Raw genomic sequence first — 17,770 nt, 5'->3', positions numbered from 1 at the left:
ATTTTTCATGGCGAATCATCCAAATTCGCCAGGCCGCCACGGACACGCCCTTTAATGAAAACTCAAAATCTTCGCAATTTAACATCGCAAAGGCCTTTAGATTAGGCATACCAAATTTGGTGTTGATCTGAATTAATCTCTAGGAGGAGTTCGTTAAAATACAGCTCATGGAAATGACAAAAATGACACAAAATTTGCTCATAAAATTAAAAATAACCGACTTCCTGTTGGGTTTCGGATTTTGCTCCAAGAGACTTTTTTGTAGATATTGGAGAGATACATGTGTATACCAATTTTCATACATGTACGTGAAACGTAGCTCGAGGCGCACACCGTTGAACGTGTATAGGTGGCGCTGTCGAGCCATTTTGCAACACCCACTTCTGAAACCCATATCAGACGTAAATTTTCGCCAGTTCTGAGGTGTGTGCAAAGTTTCATGACTTTTCGAGCATGTTTAGGCTCTCAAAAATGCGATTCGTCTTAGAGAATAATAATAATAATAATAATAATAATAATAATAATAATAATAATAATAATAATAAACGGAGCAATTCCAAGAGGGTCCTCACACCATCGGTGCTCGGGCCCTAATTAAAGCTGCAAGCAGCGATGAACGGGCCCTCGCACCCGGGCTCACCACCAGCGAGTGGCTTTAGTAAATAGGTGAACGGTGAGAAATATGCATTTAAACTCATAAATATAAGTAGAATATATCAATGTTTATTCCATATATGTTCCAATCTTCCTGTTGCCAGCAGGTGGCGCTATCATTATAATGGAATATTGGCCTTCAGATGTGTTCAGGGCTGCACTCTTATCGAACATGTGAAGTTTGGGGAAGATCAAACATTTTATGCCTGAGTTACAACAACTTCTCTTGCTGTGGCGAGACATCAAATTTTGTCATTTTTGCCATGGACACGCTCTTTAACAAAAACTCAAGATTGCCACAATTTAACAGTACACAGGCCTTTAGATTAGACTGACCACAAAAATACATTAATGTCAAAAAATCTCTAGGAGTTGTTTGTCTCAGCGTAAAATATGTCACTTCCTGTTGCCAGCAGGTGGCGCTATGACTATAATTGAATTTGGGCATGTAGATCTGTTAAGGGCAGAAGTCTTATCTAACATGTGAAGTTTGGGGCAGATTGGACATTGTATGTCTGAGTTACAGCAACTTCCTTTTTCATGGCGAAACATCGAAATTTGTCAGGCCGCCATGGACACTCCCTTTAACGAAACCTCAAGATCTTCCCAATTTAACTTCGCAAAGGCCTTTAGATTTAACTGACCAAGTTTGATGTTGATCTGAATAAATCTCTAGGAGGAGTTCGTTAAAGTACAACCCCTGAAAATGCCAAAAACAACACCAATATTGCAGAGAAAATTCTAAATAACTGACTTCCTGTTTGGATTCGGATTTTGTACCAAGAGACTTTTTCGTAGATATTGGTGTGTTACATGTGTGTACCGATTTTTGTACATGTACGTGAAACATAGCTTGAGGCGCACTCCGTTAAAAGTGTATATGCACTCTGTTGAAAGTGTATAGGTGGCGCTATCGAGCCATTTTGCCACACCCGATGGAATATTGGCCTACAGATGTGTTCAGGCCAGGACTCTTATCACACATGTGAAGTTTGGGGAAGATCGGACATTTTATGCCTGAGTTATAACATATTTTATTCCCTTGGCGAGACATCGAACTTCGTCATGGTGCCATGGACACGCCTTTTAACGAAAACTCAAGATCTTCACAATTTAACATCGCACAGGCCTTTAGATTAGACTGACCACAAAAATAACATTGATGTCATAAAATTTCTAGAAGTAGTTAGTCGCAGTGTAAAATATGTCACTTCCTGTTGCCTATAGGTGGCGCTATGACTATAACTGAATATGGGCATGTCAATCTGTTCAGGTCAGGAGTCTTATTAAACATGTGAAGTTTTGGACACATTGGACATTGTATGTCTGAGTTATAGCAACTTCATTTTTCATGGCGAATCATCGAAATTCGCCAGGACGCCACGGACACGCCCTTTAACGAAAACTCAAAATCTTCGCAATTTAACATCGCAAAGGCCTTTAGATTAGGCATACCAACTTTTGTGTTGATCTGAATTAATCTCTAGGAGGAGTTCGTTAAAATACAACGCATGGAAATGACAAAAATGATACAAAATTTGCTCATAAAATTAAAAATAACTGACTTCCTGTTGGGTTTCGGATTTTTCTCCAAGAGACTTTTTTGTAGGTATTGGAGAGTTACATGTGTATACCAATTTTCATACATGTACGTGAAACATAGCTCGAGGCGCACACCGTTGAACGTGTATAGGTGGCGCTGTCAAGCCATTTTGCCCCACCCACTTCTGAAACCCATATCAGACGTAAATTTTCGCCAGTTCTGAGGTGTGTGCAAAGTTTCATGACTTTTCGAGCATGTTTAGGCTCTCAAAAATACAATTCATCTTAGAGAATAATAATAATAATAATAATAATAATAATAATAATAATAAACGGAGCAATTCCAAGAGGGTCCTCACACCATCGGTGCTCGGGCCCTAATAATAATAATAATAATAATAAACGGAGCAATTCCAAGAGGGTCCTCACACCATCGGTGCTCGGGCCCTAATAATAATAATAATAATAATAATAATAAACGGAGCAATTCCAAGAGGGTCCTCACACCATCGGTGCTCGGGCCCTAATAATAATAATAATAATTAAAGCTGCAAGCAGCGATGAACGGGCCCTCGCACCCCGGCTCACCGGCAGCGAGTGGCTTTAGTAAATAGGTGAACGGTGAGAAATATGCATTTAAACTCATAAATATAAGTGAAATATATCAATGTTTATTCCATATATGTGCCAATCTTTCTGTTGCCAGCAGGTGGCGCTATCATTATAATGGAGTATTGGCCTTCAGATGTGTTCAGGCCAGGACTCTTATCGAACATGCGGAGTCTGGGGAAGATTGAACATTTTATGCCTGAGTTACAACAACTTCTCTTGCTGTGGCGAGACATAAAATTTTGTCATTTTTGCCATGGACACGCTCTTTAACAAAAACTCAAGATTACCACAATTTAACATTGCACAGGCCTTTAAATTAGACTGACCACAAAAAATACATTAATGTCAAAAGAATTCTAGGAGTGGTATGTTGCAGCGTAAAACATGTCACTTCCTGTTGCCAGCAGATGGCGCTATGACTATAACTGAATATGGTCATGTAGATCTGTTAAGGGCAGAAGTCTTCTCTAATATGTGAAGTTTGGGGCAGATTGGACATTGTATGTCTGAGTTACAGCAACTTCCTTTTTCATGGCGAAACATCGAAATTTGTCAGGCCGCCATGGACACGCCCTTTAACGAAACCTCAAGTCCTTCGCAATTTAACATCGCAAATGGCTTTAGATTACTCTGACCAAGTTTGGTGTTCATCTGAATAAATCTCTAGGAGGAGTTCGTTAAAGTACAACCCCTGAAAATGGCAAAAACAACGCCAATTTTGCAGAGAAAATTCTAAATAACCGACTTCCTGTTGGGATTCGGATTTCGTACCAAGAGACTTTTTTGTAGGTATTGGTGTGTTACATGTGTGTACCGATTTTTGTACATGTACGTGAAACGGAGCTCGAGGCGTGCTACGTTGAAAGTGTATAGGTGGCACTATCGAGCCATTTTGCCACACCCGATGGAATATTGTCCTACAGATGTGTCCAGGCCAGGACTCTTATCAGACATGTGAAGTTTGGGGAAGATCGGACATTTTATGCCTGAGTTATAACATCTTTTATTCCCATGGCGAGACATCGAACTTCGTCACGGCGCCATGGACACGCCTTTTAACGAAAACTCAAGATCTTCACAACTTAACATTGCACAGGCCTTTAGATTAGACTGACCATAAAAAAGACATTGATGTCAAAAAATTTCTAGGAGTAGTCTGTCGAAGTGTAAAATATGTCACTTCCTGTTGCCTATAGGTGGCGCTATGACTATAACTGAATATGGGCATTTAAATATGTTCCGGTCAGGAGTCTTATTAAACATGTTAAGTTTTGGGCACATTGGACATTGTATGTCTGAGTTATAGCAACTTCATTTTTCATGGCGAATCATCGAAATTCGCCAGGCCACCACGGACACGCCCTTTAACGAAAACTCAAAATCTTCGCAATTTAACATCGCAAAGGCCTTTAGATTAGGCATACCACATTTGGTGTTGATCTGAATAAGTTTCTAGGAGGAGTTCGTTAAAATACAACTCATGGAAATGGCAAAAATGACACAAAATTTGCTCATAATATTAAAAATAACTGGCTTCCTGTTGGGTTTAGAATTTTGCTCTAAGAAACTTTTTTGTAGGTATTGGAGAGTTACATGTGTGTACCGATTTTCATACATGTACGTGAAACATAGCTCGAGGCGCACACCGTTGAACATGTATAGGTGGCGCTGTCGAGCCTTTTTGCCACACCCACTTCTGAAACCCATATCAGATGTACATTTTCGCCGGTTCTGAGGTGTGTGCAAAGTTTCATGACTTTTTGAGTATGTTTAGGCCCTCAAAAATGCGATTCATCCTGGAGAATAATAATAATAATAATAATAAACGGAGCAATTCCAAGAGGGTCCTCACACCATCGGTGCTCGGGCCCTAATTAAAGCTGCAAGTAGCGATGAACGGGCCCTCGCACCGGGCTCACCGGTAGCGAGTGGCTTTAGTAAATAGGTGAACGGTGAGAAATATGCATTTAAACTCATAAATATAAGTGGAATATATCAATGTTTATTCCATATATGTGCCAATCTTTCTGTTGCCAGCAGGTGGCGCTATCATTATAGTGGAAAATTGGCCTTCAGATGTGTTCAGGCCAGGACTCTTATCGAACATGCGGAGTCTGGGGAAAATCAAACATTTTATGCCTGAGTTACAACAACTTCTCTTGCTGTGGCGAGACATCAAATTTTGTCATGGCGCCACGGACACGCCCTTAAACAAAAACTGAAGATCTCCGCAATTTAACATTGCACAGGCCTTTAGATTAGACTGAGCACAAAAAAATACATTAATGTCAAAAGATTTCTAGGAGTAGTTTGTCGCAGCGTAAAACATGTCACTTCCTGTTGCCAGCAGGTGGCACTATGACTATATCTGAATATGGGCATGTAGATCTGTTAAGGGCAGAAGTCTTATCTAACATGTGAAGTTTGGGGGAGATTGGACATTGTATGTCTGAGTTACAGCAACTTCCTTTTTCATGGCGAAACATCGAAATTTGCCAGGCCGCCATGGACACGCCCTTTAACGAAACCTCAAGATCTTCGCAATTTAACATCGCAAAGGCCTTTAGATTTAACTGACCAAGTTTTGTGTTGATCTGAATAAATCTTTAGGAGGAGTTTCATAAAGTACAACCCCTGAAAATGGAAAAAACAAAGCCAATTTTGCAGAGAAAATTCTAAATAACCGACTTCCTGTTTGAATTTGGATTTCATACCAAGAGACTTTTTTGTAGGTATTGGTGTGTTACATGTGTGTACCAATTTTTGTACATGTACGTGAAACATAGCTTGAGGCGCACTCCGTTGAAAGTGTATATGCACTCAGTTGAAAGTGTATAGGTGGCGCTATCGAGCCATTTTGCCACACCCAATGGAATATTGGCCTTCAGATCTGTTCAGGCCAGGACCCTTATCACACATGTGAAGTTTGGGCTAGATCGGACATTTTATGCCTGAGTTATAACATCTTTTATTCCCATGGCGACACATCGAACTTCGTCACGGCGCCATGGACACGCCTTTTAACGAAAACTCAAGATCTTCACAACTAAACATCACACAGTTCTTTAGATTAGACTGACCACAAAAATAACATTGATGTCATAAACTTTCAAGGAGTAGTTTGTCGCAGCGTAAAACATGTCACTTCCTGTTGCCAGCAGGTGGCGCTATGACTATAACTGAATATGGGCATGTAGATCTGTTAAGGGCAGAAATCTTATCTAACATGTGAAGTTTGGGGCAGATTGGACATTGTATGTCTGAGTTACAGCAACTTCCTTTTTCATGGCGAAACATCGAAATTTGTCAGGCCGCCATGGACACGCCCTTTAATGAAAACTCAAAATCTTCGCAATTTAACATCGCAAAGGCCTTAAGATTAGGCATACCAACTTTGGTGTTGATCTGAATAAATCTCTAGGAGGAGTTCGTTAAAATACAACGCATGGAAATGACAAAAATGACACAAAATTTGCTCATAAAATTAAAAATAACCGACTTCCTGTTGGGTTTCGGATTTTGCTCCAAGAGACTTTTTTGTAGGTATTGGAGAGATACATGTGTATACTGATTTTCATACATGTACATGAAATGTAGCTCGAGGCGCACCCGGTTGAACGTGTATAGGTGGCGCTATCGAGCCATTTTGCCACACCCGATGGAATATTGGCCTACAGATGTGTTCAGGCCAGGACTCTTATCACACATGTGAAGTTTGGGGAAGATCGGACATTTCATGCCTGAGTTATAACATCTTTTATTCCCATGGCGAGACTTTGAATTTTGTCACGGCACCATGGACACGCCCCTTAACGAAAACTCAAGATCTTCACAATTTAACATTGCACAGGCCTTTAGATTAGACTGACCATAAAAAATACATTGATGTCAAAAAATTTCTAGGAGTAGTGTGTCGAAGTGTAAAATATGTCACATCCTGTTGCCTATAGGTGGCGCTATGACTATAACTGAATATAGGCATGTAAATATGTTCAGGTCAGGAGTCTTATTAAACGTGTGAAGTTTGGGGCACATTGGACATTGTATGTCTGAGTTATAGCAACTTCATTTTTCATGGCGAATCATCGAAATTCGCCAGGCCGCCACGGACACGCCCTTAAATGAAAACACAAAATCTTCGCAATTTAACATCGCAAAGGCCTTTAGATTAGGCATACCAACTTTGGTGTTGATCTGAATGAATCTCTAGGAGGAGTTCGTTAAAATACAACGCATGGAAATGACAAAAATGACACAAAATTTACTCATAAAATTAAAAATAACCGACTTCCTGTTGGGTTTCGGATTTTGCTCCAAGAGACTTTTTTGTAGGTTTTGGAGAGATACATGTGTATACCAATTTTCATACATGTACGTGAAACGTAGCTCGAGGCGCACACCGTTGAACGTGTATAGGTGGCGCTGTCGAGCCATTTTGCCACACCCACTTCTGAAACCCATATCAGATGTAAATTTTCGCCAGTTCTGAGGTGTGTGCAAAGTTTCATGACTTTTTGAGCATGTTTAGGCTCTCAAAAATGCCATTCATCTTAGAGAAGAAGAATAATAATAATAATAATAATAATTAAAGCTGCAAGCAGCGATGAACGGGCCCTCGCACCCGGGCTCACCGGCAGCGAGTGGCTTTAGTAAATAAGTGAACGTTGAGAAATATGCATTTAAACTCATAAATATAAGTAGAATATATTAATGTTTATTCCATATATGTGCCAATCTTCCTGTTGCCAGCAGGTGGCGCTATCATTATAATGGAATATTGGCCTTCAGATGTATTCAGGGCTGCACTCTTATCGAACATGTGAAGTTTGGGGAAGATCAAACATTTTATGCCTGAGTTACAACAACTTCTCTTGCTGTGGCGAGACATCAAATTTTGTCATTTTTGCCATGGACACGCTCTTTAACAAAAACTCAAGATTGCCACAATTTAACATTACACAGGCCTTTAGATTAGACTGACCACAAAAATACATTAATGTCAAAAAAACTCTCTATGAGTAGTTTGTCTCAGCGTAAAATATGTCACTTCCTGTTGCCAGCAGGTGGCGCTATGGCTATAATTGAATATGGGCATGTAGATCTGTTAAGGGCAGAAGTCTTATCTAACATGCGAAGTTTGGGGCAGATTGGACATTGTATGTCTGAGTTACAGCAACTTGCTTTTTCATGGCGAAACATCGAAATTTGTCAGGCCGCCATGGACACTCCCTTTAACGAAATCTCAAGATCTTCCCAATTTAACATCGCAAAGGCCTTTAGATTTAACTGACCAAGTTTGATGCTGATCTGAATAAATCTCTAGGAGGAGTTCGTTAAAGTACAACCCCTGAAAATGCCAAAAACAACACCAATTTTGCAGAGAACATTCTAAATAACTGACTTCCTGTTTGGATTCGGATTTCGTACCAAGAGACTTTTTCGTAGATATTGGTGTGTTACATGTGTGTACCAAAGTTTGTACATGTACGTGAAACATAGCTTGAGGCGCACTCCATTGAAAGTGTATATGCACTCAGTTGAAAGTGTATAGGTGGCGCTATCGAGCCATTTTGCCACACCCAATGGAATATTGGCCTTCAGATCTGTTCAGGCCAGGACCCTTATCACACATGTGATGTTTGGGCAAGATCGGACATTTTATGCCTGAGTTATAACATCTTTTATTCCCATGGCGACACATCGAACTTCGTCACGGCGCCATGGACACGCCTTTTAACGAAAACTCAAGATCTTCACAACTAAACATCACACAGGTCTTTAGATTAGACTGAAACCAAAAATAACATTGATGTCATAAAATTTCTAGGAGTAGTTTGTCGCAGTGTAAAATATTTCACTTCCTGTTGCCAATAGGTGGCGCTATGACTATAACTGAATATTGGCATGTAGATCTGTTCAGGTCAAGAGTCTTATCCAACATGTGAAGTTTGGGGCAGATTGGACATTGTATGTCTGAGTTACAGCAACTTCCTTTTTCATGGCGAAACATCGACATTTGTCAGGCCACCATGGACACGCCCTTTAACGAAACCTCAAGTCCTTCGCAATTTAACATCGCAAATGGCTTTAGATTACACTGACCAAGTTTGGTGTTCATCTGAATAAATCTCTAGGAGGAGTTCGTTAAAGTACAACCCCTGAAAATGGCAAAAACAACACCAATTTTGCAGGGAAAATTCAAAATAACCGACTTCCTGTTGGGATTAGGATTTCGTACCAAGAGACTTTTTTGTAGGTATTGGTGTGTTACATGTGTGTACCAATTTTTGTACATGTACGTGAAACATAGCTCGAGGTGCACTCCGTTAAAAGTGTATAGGTGGCGCTATCGAGCCATTTTGCCACACCCGATGGAATATTGGCCTTCAAATCTGTTCAGGCCAGGACTTTTATCACACATGTGAAGTTTGGGGAAGATCGGACATTTTATGTCTGAGTTATAACATCTTTTATTCCCATGGCGAGACTTTGAATTTTGTCACGGCGCCATGGACATGCCCCTTAACGAGAACTCAAGATCTTCACAATTTAACATTGCACAGGCCTTTAGATTATACTGATCATAAAAAAGACATTGATGTCAAAAAATTTCTAGGAGTAGTCTGTCGAAGTGTAAAATATGTCACTTCCTGTTGCCTATAGGTGGCGCTATGACTATAACTGAATATGGGCATGTAAATATGTTCAGGTCAGGAGTCTTATTAAACATGTGAAGTTTTGGGCACATTGGACATTGTATGTCTGAGTTATAGCAACTTCATTTTTCATGGCGAATCATCGAAATTCGCCAGGCCGCCACGGACACGCCCTTTAACGAAAACTCTAAATCTTCGCAATTTAACATCGCAAAGGCCTTTAGATTAGGCATACCAAATTTGGTGTTGATCTGAATTAATCTCTAGGAGGAGTTCGTTAAAATACAGCTCATGGAAATGACAAAAATGACACAAAATTTGCTCATAATATTAAAAATAACTGACTTCCTGTTGGGTTTAGAATTTTGCTCTAAGAGACTTTTTTGTAGGTATTGGAGAGTTACATGTGTGTACCGATTTTCATACATGTACGTGAAACATAGCTCGAGGTGCACATCGTTGAACATGTATAGGTGGCGCTGTCGAGCCATTTTGCCACACCCACTTCTGAAACCCATATCAGATGTACATTTTCGCCGGTTCTGAGGTGTGTGCAAAGTTTCATGACTTTTTGAGTATGTTTAGGCCCTCAAAAATGCGATACATTCTGGAGAATAATAATAATAATAATAATAATAATAATAAACGGAGCAATTCCAAGAGGGTCCTCACACCATCGGTGCTCGGGCCCTAATAATAATAATAATAATAATAATAATAATAATAATAATAATAATAATAATAATAATAATAAACGGAGCAATTCCAAGAGGGTCCTCACACCATCGGTGCTCGGGCCCTAATAAACGGAGCAATTCCAAGAGGGTCCTCACACCATCGGTGCTCGGGCCCTAATAATAATAATAATAAACGGAGCAATTCCAAGAGGGTCCTCACACCATCGGTGCTCGGGCCCTAATTAAACATTTACATTTCCTTAAAAAGTCCTCTAGCTCTCTACAATGTAAAAACATATGTAAAATCCCCTCTTCCTCTTCCTGGCACACTTTACACAGAGCATTTTCTTCCTTACCTATTTTATTTAAAATAACATCAGTAAAAAACACTTTATGCCTTATAAAATACTCCAAACATTCCAATTTTGTTTCCACACATTTCCCCGTCATGTTTCTCCATATACACTCTTTTTTTAAATCTTTGAATTTCTGCACCCAGTAACCATTTGCCATCGGCTCTTTAAAAACATCATCTCTAAAAGCACAATAAATCATTTTCACAGTACATTCCTTAAAATCATACAGTTTTTCCCCTAATTTCACATGAATACATTTCTCTTTTGGCTCTCCTTCCATACTTTCTATTCTTTTTATCCACTCTTTAGGTATTGCATTTTTAATGATTTCATATTTATTTTTATTACTTGTTCACTGTAACCCTCTTTTGCCTCCTCCATTGCATCTACAATAAATTGTGTAGGTAAAAACCCTTCTTTAAATTCATACAAAACATCTCTCACTCTTGTTATCCCCACTTCCATCCATTTCTTTAAAAAAAATTCCTTTGTCTTGTTTTAAAATGTTTTGGTTTAAAAACAGAGGTTGATTTAAAATGTTTTCTCTCCCATGTGGATCATACTCAAGTCTATCTAAAAATTTTCCCCAGGCACTAAACATTTCCCAATAAAACTCTGGTAAGCACTCTGTCATCCAATTCTTTGTTTTCATCCATAAAATCCCATCCCCCATGTTAAAATCCCCACATTTGTTTAAAAAATATTCCATTGTCTTTTTCCATGCAGTTTTGTGACCATCATCTAGATATTTTTTTACTATTTTAATTCTTAAGCTATTTTTTCTCTGTTCAACATCAATTAATCCCATCCCTCCTTTCCCTACTTCTCCTATTAATGTACTATATGCAATTCTTGACGGTTTACTATTCCATAAAAAATCTAAAAAACATTTTTTCAACCTTTTCTCCACCCACATTGGCATAGCAGTCACATATAAAACATACCACAGCTTTGACACCATTAACACATTTAATATTAAAACCTTCCCTTTTAAACTTAATGTCCTCAATTTCCAAAAATGTAACCTTCTTTCAATACCTCCTACTATTTCTTCCCACATTTTTTCTTTAACATTCCTTTCTTCTTTTCCCATTAGAACACCTAAAATCCTTATTTCTTTTGTTTCTTTAAAATGAAAATACTCTGTTAAAACAGTCACTCCTCCAAATCTCATATATATAGTTTTTTCTTCATTTATCTTACCTCCTGATCCCCTACAAAACATCTGTACTACTTCCATTACTTTATTAACACTCTCTATATCTTTAACTATTATTGTCGTATCATCTGCATATTGAAATATTTTTTCATTTCCCCCACTTCCTTCAATGTTTATCCCTCTTATGTCTTCGTCTATTTTAATAGCTAATCCCAATGGTTCTGCAACTAAAGAATATAAAAGCGCTGATAATTGACATCCTTGTCTTATTGATCTAGTAATTTTAAAACATTCAGTTAAAAAACCATTACACTGTATTCTTGTTATTGCTCCCCTATATAAAATTGTAATCCACTTGATAAAATTTTCCCCACACCCGTACCTTCTTAAAATTCAAAATAAATATTCATGCTCCACTCTATCAAAAGCCTTTTCGAAATCCAAACTAATAACATATCCTTTTTTGTTTTTTTCTTTCATATATCTTATCCCATCTATTATACTTAAAGTTGTGTCCGCTATATCTGTCCCTTTAACTCCATACACTTGATTTGTTTCAATTATGGTTGGCATTACCTCTTTCAATCTGTTGGCTAAAACTTTTGTTAAAATTTTCAGATCTGTATTCAACATTGTAATTGGTCTATAATTTTTTAAGTCTACTTTATCTCATTTTCTTTTATATATCAACTTTAATAATCCCATCCCCATTCTCTGATTCATTTCCTCTTTTTTAAAGATCTCTTCATATACTTCTTTTAAAATACTGGTTAAAAAATCTTTAAAAACAATATAACATTCACTCACCAAACCATCTATACCTGGACATTTATTTTTGTTTAATTCACTTATTGCTCTTTTTATCTCTTCTTCTCTTATCTCTTCATCACACTCTTTTTTGTCTACTTCTCCTACTGTTGTTTTTATTTGCTTAAGTAACTCCAATTTCTCTTCTTCCTTCAACCCCTCAGTACTAAACAGGTTCTCATAATATGCTTTTACTTCTTTTAATATTTCCTCATTTGTTTCCACCACTACACCATTTTTTCCTCTTATTTCTTTAATCATTCCAGCTTTCCCTCTTATTTTTTCTAGATCAAAGAAAAACTTTGTACATTTTTCTCCCTCCTAAGTATATTTAGCTTTACTTCTTAGTCTTGCTCCTTCAAATTTTTTCTCTTCCATTTCTTTCAATATTCCCTCCAGTTCTTTTATTTTTTGTATATCTTTCCCATTCTTATTTAATTCCTTTTCCAATTTTTCTCTTATTTCTCTCTCCTTCTTCCTCTTACATATATGTATTAATTTGCAATACTTTATTGTGAATTTTTTAACTAAATATTTAACATTTTCCCACCATATCCTTTTATCTTCACTGTACATTTCATTCTCCTTTTCTTTTTCAATAATTTCTTTAATACTTAAAACATACTCCTCATTCTTCAAAACCTCTACATTTAAAACCCATACACCCGGCCCTCTTTTCACTGAACTCCAGTCTACTTGCAAAAAAATTGGTTTATGGTCACTTAAGCTTGATTCTTCATATTTAATGTTACCGATAAATCCTTCAATGTGCCTTGTACACAAAATAAAATCAATCCTTGTCTTACACATAAAATTCCCTACTAATTGCCTCCTTGAATATTCTTTCTTTTTTTCATTTCTTTCTCTCCATACATCAATCACATTATTTTCTTCCATTAATAATTTCAGTTCTTTTCTTCCTTTATCATTTTTAAAAACCATTCCCTCACCCATTTCTAATTTACTGAAAACGGTATTAAAATCACCCATCATAATAACTTCTTTATGCTTTTTTAAAAAATCTCGTAATACATTAAAATATTCCTTCTTTTCATTCTCTACAGTCGGTGCATGAATATTAACGACAATAACTTTTTTCTCCTCATACTCCATTTCAACCGCAATACATTTCCCATCTACGTCATTATATATTGTTTTACATGATACCCCACAGTTTTCTTTTATTAAAATCGCAACTCCTCTTCCAAGCCTCCCATCACCATTGTTATATAAAATCTCTCCGCTCCACCTTTTCCTTATTTCAGTCATGTACTCTTCCCTCCAGTTAGTTTCTTGTAATAAAATCACATCCTCTCCTTTACACATTTCTTTCACCTTTCAAATTTACCCATGTCCATCAATCCCCTTGCATTAAAAGTAACACAACTTAAAACCATTAAAATAAATAAAAATAAATACATAAAAACCATTATTTTCCATCTTCTCCCTCCATCCCTCTTAACACTTCATATCGGTTTACCCTTTTTACTCGGCCCCTTGTCATTAACTTTTTTCTTGCATTTTCCACATTTGGTTTTACCTTTAATGTTCTTCTTCTACTTTGTCCTCTCTCCCCTCTGTCTTTTCCCATGTTGTCCATCCTTGTTTCTTCTTCACTGTCCATTTCTTTGTTTTGATCATACATTCCTTGTCCATCACTCTCCACATTATCCAAAAGATTTTTAAAACTGTCCGATATTTCCATTTCTGTCCATTGGGTATTCTGTTCTGCTGTTTGTTCCTCATCAATATCATTCTTTTTTCCTTCCTCTTCTTCCTCTTGGTTGCCTGTTACTCCTTCTTTTTCCTTTTGTGATAATCCTTCATCCCCTTGTCCTTCATCAATATCTCCTTCCTCTTCAGTGTTTCCTTCATGCACCTGTCCGTCCACCCGATGCTCCAGACCTCCTTCCTCTCCCTCCATCCAACACTCACACTTGTTTAAAATCTTTTGACACTCCGGGCATCTGACCGCATTGCAATCCCTTGCGAAATGTCCCCTTTCCTCGCACTTGTGACACTTAAATTCAGGGCATTCTTTAAGCAGATGATCCGGGCTCATGCACAGCTTACAGGTCTTCACCTGGTGGCTGTGCATCACCCTAAAGTACTGCGGCCCTTCGGCTGTTTCCAGCTTTGTGCTGTAGGGCAATGATGCCACCTCCTTGGGGAATCTCACTTTTAAAAACCTTGTTCCATCCTCTATTTCAGTGCCCGGGTAGCATCTTCTTTTTAATTTTGAAATGGGATTAACTCCCCATCCCTCCAATTTTCTAAAAATGTCTTTATCATCAAGGTAGACGGGCAGGTGCATGAAGGAAACAAAATAATCTCTTTTTTGCAGTTTCTTTATGTCACAGTTCACTCCTTTAATTAACAATCCCTCAGTCAGTTCATCACATGTTTCTTCTTTCTCCATTGTCAGTTCATATTCCTTTCCTTGTCTTGGCCTTAGTGCTAAAATTTCACCATATCCACATTTTTCCATCACCGCTTTAATAATATCCACAGCTCTCACCTCATTTACATTCTCCACATTCACAATCACAGTTGGCTCATTTAAGTATTTCCTTTCACCAACTTTATCTCTTGCATCTTGTTTTTTACCGTGTCCTGCTCGTTGTCGATACTCCAGTCCAGGGTCGTTTGCCATTCGTGTCTCTCCAGCCAGTCCAGGGTCATTTGCCATACGTGTCTCTCCAGCCAGTCCAGTGTCATTTGCCATACGTGTCTCTCCAGCCAGTCCAGTGTCGTTTGCCATACGTTTCTCTCCAGCCAGTCCAGTGTCGTTTGCCATACGTGTCTCTCCAGCCATTCCAGTGTCGTTTGCCAATAATCCGTCCATTGTACAAAAATCACACAAAAAAAACACCCTCCAGCCAACAAGATGCTGCTGTTAGGTGGTTTAAAACTGAAAAAAACACACAAAAAATAAACCAAAGTCCAAAACCAACTCACAAAACAAACACTAACAGAAAAATCAAAATGGAGGAGAGCCTTCCTTTCCCAACTGCATCCAACACTTCCTGTAGCTCTCTAGCGCCCTCAGGTTGGTATGGCCGTAAGCTTTTACCAAATTTATCTCTTGCATCTTGATTTTTATCGTGTCCTGCTTGTTGTTGATATTCCAGTGCAGTTTTAAGAGGATGTGTCTTTGAGTTATAACCACATACAGTATCTTTCCCTCTTTCTATATAGATATGTTTGCACTTATTCCTAATTTGCAAAATCCATAGGGGGCACTCTGATTTGAACCAGCAACCACTGGATCTGCAGTCAAATGCTCTACCATTGAGCTATACCACCACATCTTTGCAGAAAATTGCCGTTTCATTGAACCATACCTAAACAGACTCCCTGGATCATAGCCACACACAAGATGACAGACTCACTTTTGAATAAAGTTTTTGGATATGACAAGCATGCCAGATACAAAAAAAGAACCTCTCGAGAGGATGTGCCACTGAGTAACAATCACATACAGAATCTTTCTATATAGATATGTTTGCACTTATTCCTAATCTGCCAAATCCATAAGCGGCACTCGGATTTGAACCGGGGACCTCTTGATCTGCACTCAAATGCTCTACCACTGAACTATGCCCCCACATCTTTGCAGAAAAATGTTCTTTCATTAAGCCATACCCCTACAGACTTCTGTGCTTCGAGCCAAAGATTAAGTTAGATCCTTTGATTCAACAATATCAAACATTGACTCCTTCACTGTAAAATCAGGTCTTTGGTTACTCCAAATCAGAATCAGCAACTCTACAACTCAAAACCTCCAAATAAGACAAGTCCAAAGGGGACACCCAGATTTGAACGGTGGACGACTTGATTACAGACTCACTTTGAAATCATGTCGTTGATTATGTCAAGCAAGCCAGATCCAAAATGTAGACCTATTGATCTGCAGACAAATGCTCTGTTGTTGAGCTATAACCCAGTACTGCATGAGCACAAACCTCAAAAATGAACTTATGTCAAGGATTAGTTTATCCCTAATATGCCAAGCCCAAATTAGGCACATGGAATGAAACTGGGACCTCTTGGTCTGCAATCAAACGCCGTGCCATTGAGATATAACCCCGTACAGTATGAGCACAAAAAGGCAGGAAGATATGGCTACACATATTCCTAAAATGCCAAATCCAAAGGGGGCATCTGGATTTGAACCAGGGGCCTCTTGATCTGCAGTCAAATGCTCTACCACTGAGCTATACCCCCACAGACTCCCTGGATCATAGCCTCACACAAGATGACAGACTCACTTTGAAATCATGTCGTTGATTATGTCAAGCAAGCCAGATCTAAATAGTAGACCTATTGACTTGCAGACAAATGCTCTGTTGTTGAGCTATAACCCGTACTGCATGATCACAAACCACAAAAATGAACTTATGTCAAGGATTTGTTTATTCCTAATATGCCAAGCCCAAAGGAGGCACATGGAATGAACCTGGGACTTCTTGATCTACAATGAAATGCTGTGCCATTGAGATATAACCCCATACAGTATGAGCACAAAAAAGCAGGAAGATATGGCTACACATATTCCTAACATGCCAAATGCAAAGGGGGCCCCCGGATTGGAACCGGGGACCTCTTGATCTGCATTCAAATGCTCTACCACTTTTTGCAGTCTTCCGGTGGCGCTGGTCTGTTTGCGACCCGGGCACGCTGTTTACTGCGATCGTCATTTTGTTTGTTGGTTGTTTTTGTTTGTTTGTTGGTTGCGTTGGCTTGTATGTTTTTGAATGTGTTGCTGCGCTGTGGGAACGTGAAGTCAACATGGCAAGATTTATTCATTACATATATCTTGTGTTGCTCATTGTCGGAGTATGTATACCATGGCAAACTTATTCAGCGGGCATCCAGGCCCAGCATCTTACTACCTACACCCGAGATGCGCTGCTGGCACTCCGACCGTCCCATCTTCCACCTGTGGATTTACCAGCCTGCGTGAGCGCTCGGCCAGGGCGGTCGAGGAAAAGGGGTCGGCGCGGTGGAGCGCGTCAGCGTTTACAAAGGAGAGGCAGTAAGCCTCCTCTACCTTCAATGATATTATGCAACTCAAGATCACTTCGAGCTAAAATAGACGAACTTCGGATTAATACCAGAAAATGCTCTGAGTATCGCACCTCAAGTTGAATGGTGATCACGGAAACGTGGTTACACAGGGATATCCAAAACTCTCGTATTGACATCGATGGATTTTCACTTGTCAGGGCAGATAGGACTGAACAATCCGGAAAAACGAGAGGTGGCGGCATGGCTGTGTATGTAAGTAACAACTGGTGCAAACAG

At 38.8% G+C, this 17,770-nt stretch overlaps 1 non-coding gene across 1 annotated transcript; it reads right to left on the bottom strand.

The window, feature by feature from the left end:
* Nucleotides 1-16,618: 16,618 nt before the first annotated feature.
* trnac-gca (transfer RNA cysteine (anticodon GCA)) lies at nt 16,619-16,690 on the bottom strand. The gene has a single exon. It is a non-coding gene; the product is annotated as a tRNA-Cys (tRNA).
* Between the last annotated feature and the right edge of the window lie 1,080 nt (nt 16,691-17,770).

Source organism: Carassius carassius, chromosome 38, assembly GCF_963082965.1.
Source record: "Carassius carassius chromosome 38, fCarCar2.1, whole genome shotgun sequence".
Lineage (NCBI taxonomy): Eukaryota > Metazoa > Chordata > Actinopteri > Cypriniformes > Cyprinidae > Carassius > Carassius carassius.
This window is presented reverse-complemented; position numbering and strand designations above follow the sequence as displayed.